This window comes from Myotis davidii, unplaced genomic scaffold, assembly GCF_000327345.1.
Source record: "Myotis davidii unplaced genomic scaffold, ASM32734v1 scaffold208, whole genome shotgun sequence".
In the NCBI taxonomy this organism is placed as follows: Eukaryota; Metazoa; Chordata; class Mammalia; order Chiroptera; family Vespertilionidae; genus Myotis; species Myotis davidii.
The window spans coordinates 1,112,595-1,120,614 of record NW_006299706.1 but is presented as its reverse complement, the minus strand read 5'-3'; the positions used below and the strand labels follow the sequence as shown (position 1 = coordinate 1,120,614).

Here is an 8,020-nt window from a genome sequence, read left to right as displayed (position 1 = left end):
CCTGCTGTCAGGTCAGAAGCTCAGGCTGGTACACTATACAGTTCGCACCAGGCTTGGGCCAGGGTGGGCCAGGGTGGGTATTTAACCCCTTAGGTCCAGCTCCAATGCCCATGCCACCAAGTAGCAATGAAGGAGGGAAGAGGCAGAGGACACAAGACACACGTGGGAAGGGCAGGTATTCATATGGTTCTCCAGCTTCTGGGAAACTCCCCCAGCCCTTACCCAGGGCTCTGGCACCCATGCCAACTTAGGTGCCACCTGGAACTATGCTGGTGCCAACCAGGCCAAGGGGGCACTCCTAGCCCCATCATCTGGGAGGGGTAGATGGGGTGGAGGCCTCCCCCTTCTTTCTGCCAGGGTGGGGCACTGGTGCCAGGATGCCCACCCCACCTTGGGCACCCTTCCCACCTCTGCATCCCAGAGGGCCCAGCCCCCTGACGCCCCAAGAGGGCGGCCCATCCCCACCCAGCCTGGCATGCCCCCTCTTGCTAAGACCTTGTGGGCATGGGCGTGTGGTGTTTGGGGGGGGCAGCTGTGCCAGGGAACCAGGCGAGGTCTGTTTGGTCTGTTTGCCTGGTAGGGGGAAGAACTGGGGGCCCCGCCCCATCACTCCCCTCTTTCCTGCCACCCCCCCAGGCTCCCCTCACTGTCAGGCCTGCTAGACCGGCCAAGCCAGTGGGCAGCTCTCTTGAAACTGGGCCCTGAGTCAAGCCTGCCCCATCATTGGTGGGGGGAAGACTTTGGGGCAAGAAAGGTAGGAACCCCTATCGCCTACCCCTCAGTGCCCAGGGGCAGCTGCCAGGGCGTGTCCACCACCAAGAACCCCGAGGTAGAGAGAGGGCAGTGGAAAGGAGAGGGCTTGGGAAGGAAAGGAGGCCAGAGCTCTTTCCAGGGCCGACCTCGGGCAGTGGCCAGCGCAGGGATGGGGGCGCCAGGGCCAGCACCGCTGGCTCGCGCAGCTGAAGAGCTGGGCTACGGGGCCCTGAACAGGGCAGCTGAGTAAAGCTGGCCCCCCTCCCCGCACCCTGGGGATTAGGGGAGTGAGGCTTAGTGTGGGGGGCAGCAGGCGGAACCAGGATTAGCAGCGGAGAAAATAGATATGCAAGTAAGCTCACCTCTGAATTGTACTGGGGCCTTAAAAGGGGGCAATTGGGAGAAAGAACGTAAACTGGAGAGAGCTGCCTATGACTAGTTGAAACTCCAGCCTCGGTTCTCTTCCTGTTTTTTTTTTTTCTTTTTTGGAACTAAGTTTGCACGAAGCCAAGGGCTTTGGCCTGTGGCTGGACCAGAGCGTTGGGGAAATAGGACAGCCAGTCCAAAGTCCTCAGGGACCCAGGAATCCTAGTTTCCCCAGCGTCCCCCACCCCCTCCCAGGGCCTCTGGGGCCCAGGGCTGAAGCCATCTGGACCGCCTCGTTGGGAAGGCAGGTGAGGGACGGAGGCGAGTCCCCGATGGGCTCGAAGGGCTGCGCCCGGGGATGCCCAGGGCATGTCTGGAGCCCTTCTTTCGCCACCCCAGCCCCTCCAAAGCGAGTGCAAGACTTCCCCATCCCCCATAGGCTGCTTCCCCCTCCTAACCTCACCACCCCCAGCACTCACACTTCCTGGGGGCCTAGGCGGGGAAGGGAGACCGCAAGCCACGCCACGAAGGGGGAAGGAGGCAGGGGAGCCGGCTTCCCGGTGCTGTTGGGGCTAAGCTTCTCCTCCCTCAAAATCCCCAATTCCTGGGGCTCCAAGTCCTGTCTCGAGGGAGAACTCAGTGTCCCCTCCCATTTTCTTTTCCGTGACACCAGCCCTCGCCCACCGCCTCTGCGCCCGCATCAGGGTACTCTGAGGAAGATAAAAGATGGCGGAGGGAGGGATGGGGGTACCTCCCTCTTCCCCAGCCTTCCCCACTTTATCTTGGGGGACCCCTGTCCATCAGCCACTCTCCACTCTTGGCCCCTTTTCTTGGCTTCCTGCTCTGTCCCCTTCGTGCCTTCTCCGACCCTTGTCCTCTCTCCACCACGCATTCCCCTGTCTTCCTCCAGCCCGTGCGGCTCCGGCCTCCACTGCCACCGCTGCGTCTGGAGGCCTCTCCCTTCCCCTCCCAGGTCTCTCCCACTTTCTCTGTTTCGCCCTATCCAAGGATCCCTCCCCTCCTCCCCAGGCAGCCTCAGCAGAGAGAGGGACAGAGGAACCCAATCAAGGCCTGGTCTTGCCCCGGGATGGCCGCGTTAGGGCACCCATGCCTCCCTTCTGGATGAAGCACAGGACCCAAAATCGGGGAGCCAGTTGGGGAGCATGGGTGGGGGGGTACAGTGAAAGCGGATGTGGGGGGGCGGGTAGGACAACCTAGGCTTCTCTGCCCGTCAGAGTTTCCAGCCCTGAAGCTGCTGGACTTTCCCCAGAGGGTGCCCACCCTGAGCCAGGCAACCGCCCTTGGACAGACCGTGGCCATCAGGGTTCCCAGCAGGGTCCGCCTGAGAGTGCCAGCTCCTCTTAGAGCCTGAGGAGATGGCACAAGGTGCCAGGGTCTGCCCTGTGCCCACCCCCTCCCCCCAGCCTAGTGTCTCTGGCTGGGTAACTGAGCCGACTGGTAATCGCACACCCGCCAAGCCGACAGCAGAAACCTGAGCCCCCCAGCCCCAGAGGACACCCCAGCTCGATCCCCGGAGCCCGGCTCCCTGCCAGCCTGTCCAACCTCCCGTCCTGGCACCGCACCGCAATCCCGGGCTCCCGCAGGCCCCTGCTTTTGCTCGGCGGTGCTGCTGGGTCCCCAACACACGGAAGCTTCCCCCCAGACGCCAGCTCCTCAGAACCTCAGCTCCCTAACCCCCCAGAGAAGTTTGGACACCCTCTTCCAAACCTGTTTTTCAGTCCCTCTCTGACCCTTGTCCAATTCTAGGCCTCCGAGCCTCCCCTAGGGCCCGGTCTCCCAAGCCAGAGCGGGCCTACTCACCTGAACGCTGAGGGGCCCTGCCGGCAACTCCTCTTGGCCCCTGGGGGGAGCAGGTTGGGAGGGGTGGGGGAGGGCCAGGCTGGGGGATAGGTAGGGTGGCTGTTCCCCGCTCCAGCTCCCTCCTTCAAAAGGGCCGCCCACGACCTGGTCCAGCCCCTCCCCCCTACAGCCTTAACTCTCTGGGTGCTCTCCCCCCCTCCCCCCAGCTTGGAGGGAGGGGTTACCAGAGGGCTGGCAGCGTGGGAGAGGGCCCAGAGTCTCTGCCTGTGGTGCCCCAAGCCCCAGCTGTACCCACCCCCGCCTGCCCTTAGTCCTAAAAGGGGAAAGAGGTGAGCAGGAGGAAAGGTAGGAGCTAGGACAGTCCAGGAGGACAGAGGTGAAGAGGAGCAATGGGAGAGGCGGCTGGAGGTGGGACCAGGAGAAGGAAGAAGGGAGGGGAGGGGACAGGAGGTGGCTGTGGCTAGAAGAGGGAGGAGGGGAACCTTGGACAGTCAGTGCCAGGGTGACAGGTGCCCAGGTCCCAGCCCCTAGGGGCATGTGGTGGGATAGGAGACCACAAGGAGGTCCTCCAGACCCCAGTAGGGCCCTCAGCCCCCTTGGGAGGTGGCCGAATTCTCTCCACCCTATACTGGGCTGGGGCCCTTAGGGGCTGGGCAAGGCGGCACCCCGCCCTCCCCATGCCTCACCCCAAACCCACTCACATACCACAGTTCCTTGCTCGGGCGCCAGCCCCTGCCAACCAGGCCAGGGGGTAGCACTTGTGCCAGCCCCCAATGGCCAGGGGGACCACGGGGAGAGAACTGGCCGGTGGGGGGTGGACAGATGGGGGGAGCTGTGGGCACCGAAAGAGGAAGGAGCTGCGAGGGGGCATCTGCTGGGAAGGGCGCCTAGCCCCACCCCTTGCGCAAGCAAGCTGCTGCCACCCTGGCCGGTTGGGTGGGACCCGCCTGGGCCTGAGGGGCAACTCAGGAGGGCTCTGAGCCCAGACATGGGTGGGCCACAAGGTCCCACTTAAACACCACCAGTGGTCTCTTATTCCAGGAATGAGGGGCACCCTAGTGTCCCCCACATGCTAGGCCATCCCAAGTCCTGTGGATGCCCCCCAAAATATCCCTTCCCCTTTCCCCCCAACAGCTGCTGGCTCAATGCCGCTGGCCTGCTGCCCCTCACCAGCTCCCGTCCCGGTTGGCACCTACCCACCAGGATGCTGGCAGTCGTGCCCTCTCTCCCTCCTACCCCCCTGCTCCCAGCGCCCCATGCCAACTGTGGGCCTGGGGTGGGGGAGGGTCACCCCTGTGCCTTGGTGCCAGCCAGGCGGGCCCAGGCCCCTAGGTCCTACAGATAAAACCCAAGACCCTGTTCTCAAACAACCTCGAGGCAGCACATGGGTTAGGCCTGCAGAGAGCCCAGGAGGACGGCCTGATGAACGGTTATGGAAGGCTCCGCGCCCCAAGGTGGGGGCCGGCCACCAGGCGCCAGCCTCCCGGCATTCCCCCTGCCCAGGCGTTTGCTTGGGCACCAAAGTCCCTGCAATTCCTGAGCCTTAATGCCAGAAACCTAAGAGGGCGTGGGGTGGGGCTGCTGTCTGCCCTTTGATCCCCATAAAGGAGGGCGCCAGCCTAGAGGGCAGGGGATAGGGAGGGAGTCCATGGGGCCCCTCCATTTCACCCCTGCCAGGGGCAGCAGGGCAGGGTGTGGGCATCTCTTGGGTGGAGTCCTAAGGTGACAATGGTAGCATGTCTCAGCAGGGGAGATGGGTGTCAGTCATGGGAACATGGTGTCACAGGGGAACAGGATGACGAGAACCAGGTAGGGGGAATGCAGAGGGTGCCCGTGTCCCAATTCATCCCAATCCTGGCATGTATTTCCACCCAGAAACATTTCCAGATTGAACCCAATTGAGAGATCAAGGACTACAACTCCCAGTATGCACTACAGTTGTTTTGCATACACCTTGGGAGTTGTAGTTCCCTTGAGAAGCCCTGAGCGCTTTCTTCTCTTCCCCAGAGTCCTGCTGATGGGGTGGGGAGGGCAGAGCAGAAGACCTGGTCACTAATCTCCAAGGGGACTGTGTTTAGGAGAGATAAAAGGCGGGGAGGTCCATGATGGGGGGAGAGAACCCCTGCTCCCAGGCAAAGGGGGAGGAAAGGAGGAAGGAAGGAAGAGAGGATGTCTGTTGAAAGGGGCATATGGGTGGGGAGGAGTGGGGGGGCAATGGAAACAGGAAGGAAACCAAAGCCAGAGACATGAGGTCGAAAGCAAGGCTTGGTGGAGCCCCACTCCGAGGCCTGGCCGGGACAGGGACGGCATTTCCCCATGCCAATCTGGTGGCCTGGGGAGGCAGAAGGGGAATTAGTAATGTCAAGTGACAGCAAACTGGTGTGTTTGCAAGGGGGTCACTGGCTACGTTTGCCTGTCACCAGCGCTCTCTCGTTTGGGGCACCCCAACCCCTGGACCTGGCACAGCTCTTTGGTGGCTGGGAAGCTCTGAAGGCTGATTTGGTTCTGGAATACTGACAGGCCGAGAAAGGGGCCGGGGGACACAAGGGACAGGCCTGAGGGGAGCTCGGTGGAGTGGGGGCAGGCCCAGGTGTGAAGTCAAGGCATTGTGCTGGCAAATGAGGATGCTGTTTACCCTCCAGGGCCTACCCCTCAGGGCCGCGGCCATGCAGCTGGGAGGCTTCTGGAGGAGAGGCTGAGATGCCAAGGCCACCGGCCTCCCACCCACCTCCAGAGCGAAGAGGGCAGCCCTCTCTGGTCTGTCTCCCTGTGGTCTCTGCTCAGGGGAGTTTCCCTCGGTGCCAGGAAGCCTGTGAGCATTAAAGGTGCCTTTCCTCAGTGGGAGAGGAGGTTAGAAGTGGCAGAGGCTCTGCTTCGAGCCCACTTTGCTTGGCTCCTCAAGGCTCTAGGACAAACGCTTCCAGGCCCCAGCCAGGACTCGCCAAGACCTGGGTCTGGCTGGGTGGGGGTGGGGGTGGGGGGTCTTTCATGCCCTTCCGAAGCCCTTGATGGTGGACTACAGTAGTCCTCACCCCTTCCCCCCAGTCCCCCAGGCCCGCCTTGGCGCCTGGCCGCCTGTGTGTTGGCAGGACTGGGGGTGGGGGGGCGGCGAGGCAACTTCAAACTGTCCGGGCAAAACGTCAAGTTTACTCACGAGTTTACTCAGCAGAAGGAGGGGGAAGAGGCCAGGGCAGGCACACCCCATGCCAGGGTCCTATCTGTCCCCACCTTCCTCCCTCACCCTCCTCTTCAGCCCTAGGCCAAAACAGGCATGGGCTCCAAGGCCTGGTGCGGAGCGGACGCTCCTACCTCGCAGAAGGTCAGGGAACCAAGCACACCAGAGGCAGGAAGCCCTGAAGCAGGCCCGGAGGCTTCTATCAGAGGGCAGTGCCCGGCCTGGAGTCCACTCACTACCCATCCTGGGCCTTCGGCGCTGGGCTAGAATTGGGTCTCAGACACCAGGAGGACGCCGCACCAGGCCAGGCCTCCTCTCTCTGAGCAGTCCCCTAGGCAGTGACTTCTGACCCCAGATGCCCAGTCCGTGGCTGTGCCTCAGGCAGCATAATGCCATCTGGGCAGCCATAGAAGCAGGGGCTGCTGCTCTCAGCGTCGGCTGGGAATGGGGGACTAGCACCCTATATGACCTACTTCCTCTTCCTCTCCACCTGCTTTCATTCTCTGCGTCTCTGCCCCCAGCCATCACTGTCCCCTCAGAGGCACCCGGTCCCCCATGCCCGTGCTCGCCGGGCCCCCCTCCCCCACCCTTCCCCAGGGTGCCAAGTGCAAGCACACAAAGGGCCCGATGGTGCATTGTTAGCCCAGCCCCCGCTGCCCGCCGCGCCCTCCTGGGGCAGGCACTAGGCCAAGGAGGAGTTGAAGGCCCTGGGTGCCAGGGGGCACCACAGGGAAGGGGGACGAGGTCAGCACCTGTCTCCCGGACACTGGGGTGCACATCAGCCGGAGCCCAGCCGTGATGAGGGCGCCTCCTCAGTGCAGGCCTCTCTCCTTGACACCTGAGCCCAGTGGGCACTGCCTTCTTTCTTCCCCAGAGCCCCTTTCCAGTGGCATTAACCCCTTCCTGACCCCTGTGCTCAGGCTGGGGGAGGTGTGGTACCCAAGGGAGGGGACAGTGTCTGGGGGTGTCAGCCGGCTGCATGGTGCCCACAGCAACCATGTAACAGAGGCACGCTGGGGGAGCTGGGTCCCGGGGGCCAAGGCCAGGAGGCACTGACAGCGATTTCTTCTTGTTTCATCAGCTGCCCCAGAGGGACCCCCCTGCCCTTCGCAGTCACCCCGAAGGAGGAACACGAACTACCACCCAAACTCGGTCACAAGCATGTCCCTCTCCAGACCAGCACAACACTCCCCGCGCCCACTCTCCACTCCCAACCTGATGCCCACTCCATGCCAGCTCTCCCAGCAGTGCCAGGCAGGTACAGGGGTGACCAAACCAGCTGGTGTGTGTGTGTGTGGAGGGGGGTGGGAGCAGGAGGCAACCCCATAATCCTCCAGGCCTCACCCCCCCACACACATACATCCCCAGGGAACAGAGAGTTCCTATCCTGGTTTAACCCCTCGCTGCCCAGCCGGGCTCCCCCTGCCTCCGATGAACTGTCTCCCTCCTCCAGAAATAAGTTGGGGGAAGGGGAAATAGCTGCGCTGACTCATTCCCATTCTCAGCTGCAGCTAAGGGTCTCTCGGGCATCAGGGTGGGGGTCAATTCAAGAATGCCCTCCACCTGGCCCGGAAGCCAGGACAGCCTGCTGGTCTCCCCCTCTCCCCAGCACCCACTTCCGGTGTCCCAAACTAGGTCAGCAGCGCTCGTTTCCTGTGGGTCAGCTCGCACCAGCTCCTCTGCCCCTCCCCTGCTCCGGACCCAGGCTCCCCCCTCCCAGGGCGCCCCGAGGTCTCACCACGTCTCAGCCGCCCTTTGATACGTGGGGGTTGTGCGGGGCGGGGGGCAGGGACCCGCCCTCTCTCCAAACACCGGCTGGGCCGGGGCGCCTGGGCAGGCACGTGTCCGGGCACAACCCGCTGCCCACGCCGCCCCCCCCTCCGGCCCCCCCTGCTCTGGCCGGGA

The 8,020-nt window shown here is 63.2% G+C and overlaps 1 protein-coding gene across 3 annotated transcripts in view; it reads right to left on the bottom strand.

The window, feature by feature from the left end:
• ZBTB7B (zinc finger and BTB domain containing 7B) overlaps positions 1-8,020 on the bottom strand; it is a 13,602-nt gene that overhangs the window by 4,859 nt on the left and 723 nt on the right. Inside the window, exon 1 of one of the 3 annotated variants that reach the window (XM_015571722.1) lies at positions 2,941-3,095. The exons of 1 other annotated variant lie outside the window; for it this stretch is intronic. The gene's annotated coding sequence lies outside the window, so the exon portion shown is untranslated. Of the gene's footprint in view, positions 1-1,977; positions 2,062-2,940; positions 3,096-8,020 lie in introns of those variants that run through there. One more of the 3 variants, XM_015571723.1, reaches the window with a different exon arrangement.